At 42.6% G+C, this 13,259-nt stretch overlaps 1 long non-coding RNA gene across 1 annotated transcript in view; it reads right to left on the bottom strand.

The window, feature by feature from the left end:
• Nucleotides 1–5,620: 5,620 nt before the first annotated feature.
• The window catches only part of LOC117357617, a 30,240-nt gene continuing 22,601 nt past the window's right edge, over nucleotides 5,621–13,259 (bottom strand). Inside the window, exon 5 of the long non-coding RNA XR_004538836.1 lies at nucleotides 5,621–6,751. This is a non-coding gene — a long non-coding RNA (uncharacterized LOC117357617). The remainder of the gene's footprint in view (nucleotides 6,752–13,259) is intronic.

Raw genomic sequence — 13,259 nt, 5'->3', positions numbered from 1 at the left:
AAAAAGGTAGTCAGTGAAACCCACCACAAGCAAATTTATAACCTCATGAATCGTAGTGCAAATAAAATTGTTTTCACACCTTTCCTGAACTGAGCCAAAGTTGGTCTTTTTTTCACGCAGTGATTAAACTATAAAATTTGTTGCCACAAGATGTGGTATAAACAGTTGACGTAGCTGTGATTCCAAAGAGTTCATTACTTTTTTTTTTAATTCCAATTCTTTATTCATTTTCATATTTACAATAAGTATAACAATATATTCAAACAAATTAACAATAATTATATCACTTAATAATCATCAATGGTACAAATGATATGTTCTTAACTCCCACCCTTCCCACCCTTTCTTATCATATAATCAATACCTTATACAATATGTAACATAAATTTACCTTTCCCTCCCCCCTCACAATCAAACTTGTAAATTTAAGGGGGAAAAATAAATAAATAAATAAAAAGCCATTTAATCGGTACAATACTTTAAATGGCTCCCACACATCCTGAAATTTCTTGAAAGAACCATTCTGTATTGCTATAAATCTCTCCATTTTATAAACATGACATAAGGAATTCCACCAGAAATTATAATTTAATCTACTCCAATTTTTCCAATTATACGTAATTTGTTGAATAGCAACCCCAGTCATTATAAGTTTATTACATTAGTGATTTATATTCCACCCTAACCTTGCAGTTCTAGACGAATTACAAAAGATGTAAACTGGGCATTACCAGAAGAGGTACAGGGTAAAGAACAAGGTACTGGAGTGGAGGGATATATGGTGCTGTGACAAATTGTGCTAATTAGAAGGGCAAAGGTATCTTTTGGATTGGCTTGATGTTGTCTTAATATATTTTCTGAATAGTAGGGTTTTTATTTCCCTATGGAGGGTTTTGTAGCCCGGTGTTGTTATCAGCAGTAGAGAATGACATGGTGGATGTTACCCGCAGCTAGCCACGAGTAGCCTTGGGTAACCTGCCAAAACGGTGGAGGGGGGAAAGGTGCTCACTGCAGGTATGGGGACAAGGCCATCCACCGCTCCGTGGAGCAGTGAATGGCCATATCCCTGCAGTTAAGGGAGGGAACGTGCGTGGTCACCGATCGCGCGCAGCCCCCTCCCTCCTTCCTACCTACCCACCCGAATTTATCTCCCTCCCTCCCCCTTACCTTCACGGCGTGTTTTAAGGTTACAGACTTGTTGAAAGCTGCCGGAGCATACGTGCAGTCGCTTGCGTGTGTGGGCAGAAGCTTCTCCTCTGACATGACTTCAGGTTGCATCAGAGGAGAAGCTTCTGCCCACACACGCACACAACTGCATGAACACTCCGGCGGCTTTTAACAAATCTTCAACCTTAAAACGTGCCAACAAGGTAAGGGGGAGAGGGAGATGCACGGACCGCACGAGGGGTGCCGAAGGGCAGTGAGATGGTGAGAGGGAAGGGTGGATGCTGCGGGGACGGGGCGGTGAAGGGGACGGCAGGGACGGGGCAGTGAAGGGGACAGATATTTTCCCTGTGTCATTCTCTAATCAGCAGGTTGGAGAGGTAGTCCAATTTGGACATAGAGTGCTAGTTGCCCAAAGTCAGCAGGGGCAAAATTTTCATTTTCTAAAAGTACATCCAAAATATATATTTTTTGAAAATCATCTACTTCTGCTTCCAGCCATTTGATCATCCAGACCACTAGTATGTCTATCTTTATGTAGTATGATAAAATAAAAAGTTATTGCCTGACCCAAGAAATGATTCATTTTGATGGATTTAAAGTAAAGTGTATTTCTAACTTGGTTTCCTGAGCCAGCACTGCCATCTTATCCAGGTTTTGTGTTAAATGCACCTATTCAAAGGAGAACAAAAAGACAGCCAGGGTGGATACCAGTGCTACTGCACCATAATAGAGAGTGTATGCCAGTATCTCTTCACATCACATTCAGCAAGGACAGTAATAATACTCTGTTTTGGGACACCATTTTAAGCCACTCAGACAGAGATAAGAACATTCAGTCAATCAGATGACATCATCCGCCTGGAAACAGGCGATGTCAGCATCAGGGAGGAGACATAGCCCCCCCCCCCCCCCCCCCCCCCGAGTTCCTGCATTGGGATTGGACAATTGCTCCTGGATTCTGGTGTCTCATGGGACCAGATTTCAATCCACCCACATTTATAAAACCAGAAGATTCACCCATGCTCTTTTTCTTTCCCTCGGACCAGCACTGGAACCATGTCTCCCTCTCTTTTTTCTCCTGGGGATCATCTTGCTGCAACATCTCTTCTATAAACCATGTGTTTCTAGGCCATGTTCCCAGCTCTACCATGCGGTCTCCTCTCCAACTAAAGGATTTTTCACATGGTGAGTAACTTTTGAAACAATGTAAATTAATCATTCTGCTTTAGCAATATCTTGTTATGTGGCACAATGTCCCTTGCTTTAAAGTTTTTAAAAAATCCTATCTGTAACCTGCTCTATCTGCCTGATTTTATAAATCCTGCTCTGTAAGAAATAAAATTATAGTTTGATTGCAAATGCATTTAATCTTGGTCTTTTAATATATATATAATATTATAAAGCTACGTTTTAACAGGCAGAGCTATATTTTCCCCTGATTAATATATCTGTATAAAATATATTCTTCTCTTTGAGGGCGATATATTTTATTGGTGGAGATTTACCCTAATACACAGTATGAGGTGTTGGTCGGTGAAAATCTGAGTTGTATTAGGTTGCTTGAGATTGATTCTTGGTATAGGAAAAGTGATTGGTATTGCTATTATTGTCAGGCTGGTATTTTATTTTGATTTTATGCTGAATATGATGTATATTGTTGGTTTTTTTTGTAAGATGTCTGAAATGTGTGTGAAGTACTATTATATGTGTGCTGTTCTACTTCACCTTGAAAAAGGCGGATTATAAATAAACAAACCATAAACCATAATAATAATCCATTAACATTTATATCACATTCTCGACCAAAAAAATCATCAAAGTCCCAAACGCCTAGAACAAGACCTTTTGAATGAGAGATGGGCCAGCAAAGTGATGGACTGGCTACCCAGACATGGCAACATAGCAATGGGGCACCTTAGAGGGCACTGCTGTGAACGTCACAAAAAGGGTACCACATAAAAATCTCACCAGAACTCCCTTGCAGGTCATGGTGAGCCCCACCAAACCCACTATACCCACCTGTCTACAATCCCAAAAGCCATTATGGCTGCAGGTGAAACCTGTATGGCAGTATAATAGGGTTTGGGGGGGTTTGGGGTGCACATTTTCCACCATGAATGTAGTGGTTAGAGGCTTATGGGCCTGGGTCCTCCTCTCTATGGTTCAGTAGCCCATCCTCCAGACTACTTAAGCCACCTCTGTGCAGCTCTACTATGCCAAGCGCCAGGGCTGGATTTAGATGAAAAGAGGCCCTAGGCTATTCCACATATGAGGCCCTTTCACCTCCCATTTTTAAGTTTGTAAATTACATGAGAGATAATAAAATACATCATTACAGTGATATATATCAATATGTTAAATGAAACATGTTGTTATCGGTTCTAACCTTTATAAAAAATGTGACATGGATAATAAATTTTAAAAAAGTCGAGAACCTGAACCGGAGGCAGGATTGGACTGGGGACCGGCGCGTGCCCCCACCCGGGGCTGAGACCGATTCCCCTCCGGAACCGGGAAAGGGGTGGGGGGGGGGGGAGAGGAGCAGCGGGATCCGATTCGGAGCTGGAGCACGTGTGCAATTCGGATTCCCCACCCCTGGCTGAATTTTGATGAGTCGCTGGTGCAGGCGCCGTGAGGAGTGACACAGAAGCACACCTCACGCCACCAGGACTCAGTGTTTTAGTGTTCACTGTTTTTAGAATAGTGTAATTTTAATTTTGCTAGCAATTTGAATGTAGGCCCCTCTTAATCTTGAGGCCCTAGGCTGAAGCCTAGTTAGCCTATAGGAAAATCCGGCCCTGCCAAGCGCTGATGTTCCGGGGGCAGGTATGTATGTTTTAATTCTGAACTTTGTGGGGGTGCAACGGCGTCAGTGAACATGGAGAGAAGGGGGGATGTGGGTGTCTTTACTTTGTCCCGGCAGTGGTTATCTGGTCACTTTGGATACCTTTTGGACACTTATACCTGGTTTTAGATCGCCTAAGTCACAACGTATAAGTTCCGTCTAGGCAGCCTCATCAAACTTTCAATTATTCCTGCAGTATCACTAAGTCTAGGTCGGCCCATGTCCCACCCACATCCTGCCCTAACCACTCCTCCAAAAACGCCCATTTCAGCTCTGGGCGCACAGTGGGATTCAGAGGCCTAAAGTCTCTGGATACGTCTAAAAATCCATTTCAATTATCGCCACTTGGACAACCTGCCTTTTAGATCATCCAAGTGCCGATTTGGGTAGGGTTTTAGACGTATTTTTGTTTCACTTATGAGCCCCATAATCGCCAGTATGGAATACCTGTGTGAGTGAACATTTACAAGCCAATGTTCAGCTAGAGCTGCTTATGCCATTCCAATGGCTGCTGTTAATAACCACAACTAAATGGTGCAGTTGTATGCATAACTAACAGTATTCTAGAATTTTAGCGCATAAGTGCTGAGCATGCCACGGCCTCTCCAATATGCACATCCCCTTGCAGTGACACACTACAGCTAGATTGCTAGAATAGCATCTGAGTGTGCTATTCTAGAAACCTGATTTGCATACACCGCCTCCATTATAGGTAAATTTCTTTCATGCATGTTCATTGTGGCTATCCTGAAAACCAGACTGGCAAGGGGGTACTCCAGGACCGAGTTGAGAAACACTGTTATAGAATAGCGCTAAGGGCTCCTTTTACAAAGGTTTCAGCTAGCGGTTTTAGCGCGTGCTTAGCATGTGCTTAAATGCCACATGGGCTAGCCGCTACCGCCTCCTTTTAAGCAGGCGGTAGTTTTTCGGCTAGCGCGCACTAAAACACTGGCACACCTTTGTAAAAGGAGCCCTAAGTGCCATACTAGCTGCCACAAATTTCTTTAGGTACTACATATAGAATCAGCCCCTATCCAAATTATGCTTACCCTTCCAGAATGGTGTGTATGTGTAAGGTTACAGTTGCCCCCACCAGTGCCAGTATTCTGTACACTTATACACTCATTTATTTATTTATTTAAATTGTATTCTTTCCCATTGTCCCGAAAGAGCTCAGAATGGGTTACAGGTTAAACATACATAATATAGTTATATAATATAATTATAATACAAGTTTTTATACTATGAGTCTAAAATCAATATACATAATATATAGTTTATATATTAAATATGCCATAGTTAGTGTGAGATTTTTCAATAAAAATTTTTATCCCCAAACAATCCCTGATACCTCCCCACATTCCCTGACTCCACCTACACTCCCCAACTCCACCCCTGACACTCCCTGATACCCCAAGACCCCCTGGCATGTCCCAAATGCCCTCTAGCACCCCTAAGATCCCCTGCCACCCCTGAACCCCCCACCCATTTATCTGATGGCCAACAGGAGTGAGGTCCACTCCCTCCTGCCGGCAGTTGCGCCACTGCATTCTGGGATGCACCGGGGAGAGGCCTAAGGCCCTGATTGGTTCAGATGCCTAAGGGGGCTATAGGAGGGGCCTTAGGTATCTGGAGAATTGGAGTCTTAGGCCACTCCCAGTGCATCCCAGGATGCACTGTGAAGGAGGCCTAGGTCTCCTGTTGGCGTATGGGAGGGACCTTAGGCATCCGAGAATGCACGGAAAATGGGAAGGACTGCCATTTTGCAGTGGCGGGCCTGCCGGCAGGAGGGAATAGGCATCCTTTTTCAGTTAAAGTATATCTAGGAATTAATATGCTTACAATATACAATCTATTGCATTTTAAGTTCTTTTCCATGCAATGCATGCCTAAAAAACATGAACAGGTAAAACAAATATGAAAAATACCCCAAATTATGCAAAACATTGTTATGGCCACAAACACCTCTAGTTGGAACTGTGTGTTTTGCCCCAGATTCTATATAGGTCACCCAGATTTGAGCATGGATCCCAGATCCATGCATAAACTAATTATCATTTACACACTAACAATTATTAGCATTAACAAGAACTTAATTGACAGTTAATTGGCCCTACACCCTAGTCCTCTATATGCACACATACAAGTGATTTGCACCTACTTTCAAATCTGAAGTGCCTAGATGAGCTTAATTGATGTTCTTGAGTGCATACCTCTAGTCCCTATTCATTGGAAATAGTTGAGACCAGCCGAAGGACACACCCATTAACAGCTGAGATGTTATGGTTTATGTTGTTATGTTAAGTTAATCAGGGTTTCTATTCCGTATTTACTTATTCAGTTCAAGGTTGGATTACATTACAAGAGGTTGGGTCACCTACCGAGGAAGTTACAATGGATTGTTTGATACAGACATTCAATAGAGTTGCTAGTACAGGGAGATCAGTACAGTTATTAATACAGATCCAATATATTTCTTAGACTTTGGCACACTTTATAAGTTCTTCGTAAGTCATGTATAATCCTAGTAAATGTAGCCTGTGCAAACACCTTCCCAATTATCCACGTTCATGTAGAACACTGATAAGAAGGCGTTATCACAATTAGCATCCATTAGCAGCTGTATCTTGGATCTGACATGTGAAGGCAAAAGGTTGACTTGCTCTGCTTTTTGACTCACTAGTTTACTTTTCCTTATCTAAGGGCAGTCGTAGAAGCGTAACAGTCATCTTTGATTTTCTGAAAGAAATAAAAGTTTAATCAACACAAACAAACAAAAAAAAGAGCAAAAAAAAAAAAATGCAATGAGGATTTATGACCTTCACATTCCTTCAGGGTCAAGCAATTTATCAAATTCTCCCACTTTCTGGTTTCAATTACACAGCTATTGTGGAAAGAACTTATTTTAGCAGGTTCATTTGCCTCAGTAGGGAATATAGGACTTTGGCCTAATGCTTCACCTTTAGTGCAGGCCATTTGAGCCTTAGAACAAATACCAATCATCACTCTTTCTGGAGGAAACAAAATAATGGCATTGGAGTGGCCTATTGGAATGGTGTTTCTGTCAAGGTAAACGGTTGTCGGCAATGACTGTGGTAGAATGGTGATAAATCCCATTTTACTGCTGAAAAATTCCAGCTTCTCTCTTTTCCTGACAGCTCCCCACATTCTCATACCCACTTGGACAATTTCTGCAGTATGTCCATCTGGTTCTTATTACCTCTCAACCTGCCTGTGCCTGTTCCAGAAAAAAAAAAAAAAAAGCACAGGTCAAAACCAGGGGAATGAAACCAAGGTGATGGACAAAACAGAAAAGGGAGAAGAAAAAAAAAGTAAGAGACCTTTAGTTTAATCATATCGTGCTGCTGAAAGAACATTTAGATATACTGAGGTTTAGTGACAGAGATATGTGTTTGTAAGAGTCCAACTAAATCACAGCCTTAAATGTCAGTCACAACTTTCATGACACCTGCCTAAGCAACGTAGGCCGCTTTTCTTAAAAATCTTAATTTTTGTTCTGTTAGCCTTTTATAAGACTTCCCTGCGGTGCTGGGATTTCTTTAAACGTGAAGAGGAAATCTAGTTGTATTCTGAAGATAAAAGAAATGAGACTACCAAAGAATTGGGCCGATCAAACAACGTAAGGTTGACTTATCATAGACTATTATGCAGTGCGGCCACACAGGAGGCTCAATCTCAGGTGTCAAACTCAATCACATTAAGGAGCCAAAATCTAAAACACAGGCTAAGTCAAGGGCCAGACCCCTTCCCCCAATCTCCACCCTGGACCACACCCCCATAATAGCACTAATTGTAATACCATTTTTTCCCATTCATTTTTCATATATTCACACAATGTAATCTTATTAATGACACATAATGGTTAACCACAAAATTAAACTACACAAAACACACTGCATGCTTCTCAACATTCATTCCTACCAGAACACAGATAACCCCTATGCAAATAAGGGACCACAAACTAAAAGTACTAATATATACAAATGAAACCCTAAGATTCAAAACTCTGCATGCAGCACAACCCCAGAGAAATAGAAACAAATGCATTTCTTCCTGAACTGTGCAAAATATAGACAGCAGATGTAAATTCTCAAAATTCATACAATTCAATCACTAAATTGTGCAGAGAAATGAGTGCGGCAGTGAGGAGGACGGAGCTGGCCAGAAGTTAAATACTCAGGGGCGGCAATGAGCAAAATGCAGTTGGATACCCCTGATGTAGTGTAAGGCGCACAGTCACTGTGGGCCACATAAAATGGCCAGGTGGGCCAGATTCGGCCTGCGGGCCTTGTGCTTGACACATGTGCTCTAGGGGATGCATTGCACGGGACACATTTCCGGCTCAGGATAGTCCTGCTTGTGTTTAGTTGATTGTGTAGTTAATAAATAATGGACTGGTCTTCAGTAATTCATACTGGTCCTTATTCTGTGAATATTGGAGATAGAGTAAAACCTCTGTAAGTCGGTCCCCTGAACTAACCCAAATATCTTATTGACAGGTATCTACAGATACTGCTTCATTTCTGTAACTTAGAGGCCCTTTTACTAAGGTGCGCTAGCGTTTTTAGTGCATGCAGGAAATTACCGCGTGCTATGCTTCTTGAACCAATGCTAGCTCAATGTTGGCATTAAGGACTAGCGCACGCAGCAATGTAGCACGCGCTATTCTGTGCGTTAAAGCCCTAACACGGCTTAGTAAAAGGAACCCTAAGTATCAGTAATATTTGCTTACCATTGGGAAGCTTAGGCATCCCTTGGTAATTTTTGGTATGTGTGCATAATACCCATGTAGTGACAAATATATTTCTCCTTTAGTGCTCGGGCAGGTCAGAGCAGAGAGTAGCCCAGCAGGACAGATAGGGAAAAATGTTTGAGGACCTGAATATAAACTGCTTAGACAACCTCCATTGATAGGCGGTATATAAATAACTTAAATAAATTTTAATTAATTGGAAGGATCTTTCTAAATTGGAATATAATACATGGTGGAATACTTTATGTTTATATAGCAAATATAAAAAAATGTATGTGATTAAGCAAGGTAGTTTGAGACAGTTTAATAAGATATAGAATTGTTTACTTAAATTCACAGATTGAATGTTATTGTATTTAATTTGTATCATATGCTATGACACCCTTTGACTTTATGTATTATATTATACAGTGGTACCTCGGTTTACGAGTGCACCGGTTTGCGAGTGTTTTACAAGACGAGCAAAACATTCGCAAAATCGGCGCCTCGGAAACCGAGCTTGCCTTGGTTTACGAGTGCACCGGTTTGCGAGTGTTTTACAAGACAAGCAAAACATTCGCAAAATCGGCGCCTCGGAAACCGAGCTTGCCTTGGTTTACGAGTGCACCGGTTTGCGAGTGTTTTACAAGACAAGCAAAACATTCGCAAAATTGGTGCCTCGGAAACTGAGCTTGCCTTGGTTTACGAGTGCACCGGTTTGCGAGTGTTTTACAAGACAAGCAAAACATTCGCAAAATCGGCGCCTCGGAAACCGAGCTTGCCTCGATTTGTGAGCGGCGCCCTCTGCGATCCGGCACCCTCCCCCCTCGCGATCCGGCACCCCCCCCAACTGCGATCTGAAATCCCCCAGACCCACCCAAACACGCTTCTTACTTCCATCTGGCCACCGGCATCGGCATGTCCTGTGCGTTGGTGCCCGAAGATCTGCCTCCTCTTCTTTGCTGGGCTCTCGGAAAGAGCGTGAAGTCGCAGGCCTTGAGCATGCGCAGATGCTCAAGGCCCAGCAAAGAAGAGGAGGCAGATATTCGGGCACCGGCACCAACGCACAGGACATGCCGGTGCCGGTGGCCAGATGGAAATAAGAAGCGTGTTCGGGTGGGTCTGGGGGATTTCAGATCATGGCGGGGGGTGCCGGATCACAGCGGCGGGTGCCAGATCGTGGGGGGGAGGGTGTCGGATCACGGGGGGGGGGGAGGGTGCCAGATCACGCGGGGGTGGGGTGGGGTGGGGGCTTCGGGAGGAGCAATGCCGGTTCTCGGGGGGGGGGGAGGTAGAGCAGTGCCGCTGGCCTCGGGGAGTGGGGTTGGGTGGGAACGTATCAAGCGAGTTTCCCTTAGTTCCTATGGGGAAGCTCGCTTTGATATACGAGTATTTTGGTTTACGAGCATGCTTCTGGAACGAATTATGCTTGTAAACCAAGGTACCACTGTATTATATTGTTTGTTTGTGTTGTTTTCTTCAAATATTTTCAATAAAATCTTATTGGAGGAATAAAAAAAAAAATTGTTTAGAGGAGGTACATCACCACACACTAAGGCCCTTTTACAAATCAACGCGCGCGCTAACTGCTAACATGTCCATAGGATAACATGCATGCATTAGCGTTTAGCGCATCTTTAGCGCGTGCTAATATTTAGCGTGAGCTAAAAAGCCATGCGCACCTTTGTAAAATAGGGGATAAGGTTTAAATTCTGTAGAGGACACCTTTTTTAGGTGCCTACATAAATTGGTATCTAACCCCTCTTTTACAAAACCGTAGCATGATTTTTAACCTTGGCCGTGGTAGTAACAGCTCCAATGCTCATAGGAATTCTATGAGCGTTGGAGCTGTTACCGCTGCGGCGACACTAAAAAACACACTATGGTTTTGCAACAAGGGGGTAAATGAGCTTTAACAAGCTCATAATTGGAAAAATAAATTAAATTGGCTGATAGGCACCTAGCTAATTCTATAAATGGTTGGCACCTATCACATAGGGTCTAGCAGTGTCTGACACCTAAATGGGCATGTTTGGTGGTAGAAACAGTGATAGGTGCTATTAGGTGTGTTTCTGAAAGGAACTTAAGCACCTGCAATGTAGGCCAGTCAAACCCTGACCTACATTATTGGCCCTTAAGCTTTGTGATGGGTGCTGTAAGGTGCAGTTCTGCAAATGGTGCTTAAGCATGATTGACACACTGTGTATAGAATCTGGCCCTAACTGATTAGCACATAGTTAGTACCTGAGCCCTCACTGCCTGCAAAACTCGTAGGTGCTAATGAGTGCTCATGCGATAATGGCCACACGCTAAAGGGAAAATTTAGGGTGTGGCTATTAATACTGGAAAGAGAAAAATTGGCCCGTTCACCCACTCTGTAAAAATGGCCTTAGCGCACAGGAATGACACACATAAATAAGCATGTGCTCAGGCCGCTTTTTACTGCAGCTTAGTAAAAGGTCCCCTTAGGCATTTTACTGAATAAAGACCTTTATGTTTGTTGCTTTTGATTGATTGATTTGTTGATATATTGATTGATTGATTTGTTGATATATTTAGTTATGCATGTATTTAATTTTTAATTTGCAGTTTTTATGATAGATCAAGTGAAATGGTACAGTGGCCATGTTACTCCACTCTTCAAGGTAATATGTAGAAATAAAAACATAAAGGAAAAAAAAATAATACTTTTTTATTGGACTAACTTACCCCTCCCCCCCTTTTACAAAGCTGTGCTAGCGGCTACCGCTGTGGTAACTGCCCCAAAGCCCATAGAGAATGAAAGGGCTTAGGGGCTTTTGCCATGTGGCAGCCGCTAGTGTGGCTTTGTATAAGGGGGGTTTAATTTACTCCCTCTTCTACTAAACCACGTGAGCGGTTTTAGTGCGGAGAGCCACGCTGAATGGCCCGCACTGCTCCCAATGCTCATAAGAACTCAATGAGCATCAGGAGCAGCACGGGCCTTTCAGCGCGACTCCCTGCGCTAAAACCGCTAGTGCGGCTTAGTGGAAGAGGGGGCTAGTTTATGATTTAGCATTTAAAGGTAACCCCTTCTTTTGGATCTGATGAAGAAGGGGTTATCTTCATAACCTAAACATAAATTACATTTAACCCCCCCCCCCCCACCACCACCACCACCATTAAGAAGCTGCGTATTCTATGAGCATCAGAGATAATATCACTACGGCTGGTGAGAAAAAAAGCCTAACGCGGCTAGGTATAAAAGGTGTTTTTTTTTTCCCCCCCTTCTTGTTTTTGTTTTATTTCTACATTATACATCAAAGAAGTTATAGATGAATTTATTTTTAAGACAAGAAGAGTTTTTCTAGGATAATCTACAGTCAAAATTAAAATATGAGCTTACAGTGGTGCAATAGAAAAAGAAATGAGAACCATGTTTAGTTACAAAAATGTATACATTGATGTCCTTTGAATATCCAAACCATAACAGCAAGCTGCTTTGGAAATAAGGACTAATAGCATTGTTCCCGTCTGGGCTTTAGAAATGTACTACACAAAGCTGGGAAGGTTTGTGCTGGAGCTCATAAACAACCAGGACACAATGACAGCAATACCCTTTTGCTTGCAGAATAAAAAAGCAGGATATTAATTCAAGCAAGATTTCTTAATTGCTGGCATGACTGTCCTTTGTGGCGAAGTAAACTGTCACTCCTAAGTGCTAGATGATACATTTTTTTAATGGTCAGTAAGCTCTGGGCTTCATTATACACACAAAAAATCAGGGTAACTTGAATGCCTACCCCTGGTGATGGATGTCTGTTTTTGCACTATAGGAATTAGCTAATTTGGCAAGCTTTATCGAACACACAGCGGTCTCATTTCTACGACATCTCTGTGCCAAATAAATGGAGATATTTGCCCATTGTTCAGCCTCGTATTTTTGGGCATGCTTGAGAGATATTGGGTTCTTTCCCACAGGGATTCAACAACTGTCGGAGGAGAATTTTTACCATACCTTTGAATTTGACAAAAACAATGTTGGTATTGCTTTATTATGTATTGGTGCACTAATGAATTTAATACAGTGTCACTCAAACTGTGTGCCAAGGCACAGTGGTGTGCCATGATGAAATTCCAGGTGTGCCACAAGAGATTCCAGAATTTTACTTTATGTTTAAAAATTCCCTTCATAAGTATACTCTAGAATAGATGACATGCACGTCACAAACGCATGAGTCTGTCAATGTTATGAGCGTCTGTGTGAATAAGAATACAACCGCCCAGACAACATAAGAACATAAGAACATAAGCAATGCCTCTGCCGGGTCAGACCCGAGGTCCATCGCGCCCAGCAGTCCGCTCACGCGGCGGCCCAACAGGTCCAGGACCTGTGCAGTAATCCTCTATCTATACCCCTCTATCCCCTTTTCTAACAGGAAATTGTCCAATCCTCTCTTAAACCCCAGTACCGTACTCTGCCCTATTACGTCCTCTGGAAGCGCATTCCAGGTATCCACCACCCGCTGAGTAAAG

This window comes from Geotrypetes seraphini, chromosome 3 (genome assembly GCF_902459505.1).
Source record: "Geotrypetes seraphini chromosome 3, aGeoSer1.1, whole genome shotgun sequence".
Classification (NCBI taxonomy): Eukaryota; Metazoa; Chordata; class Amphibia; order Gymnophiona; family Dermophiidae; genus Geotrypetes; species Geotrypetes seraphini.
The sequence above is the reverse complement of the archived record's forward strand: the minus strand, read 5'-3'. Positions and strand labels throughout refer to the sequence as shown.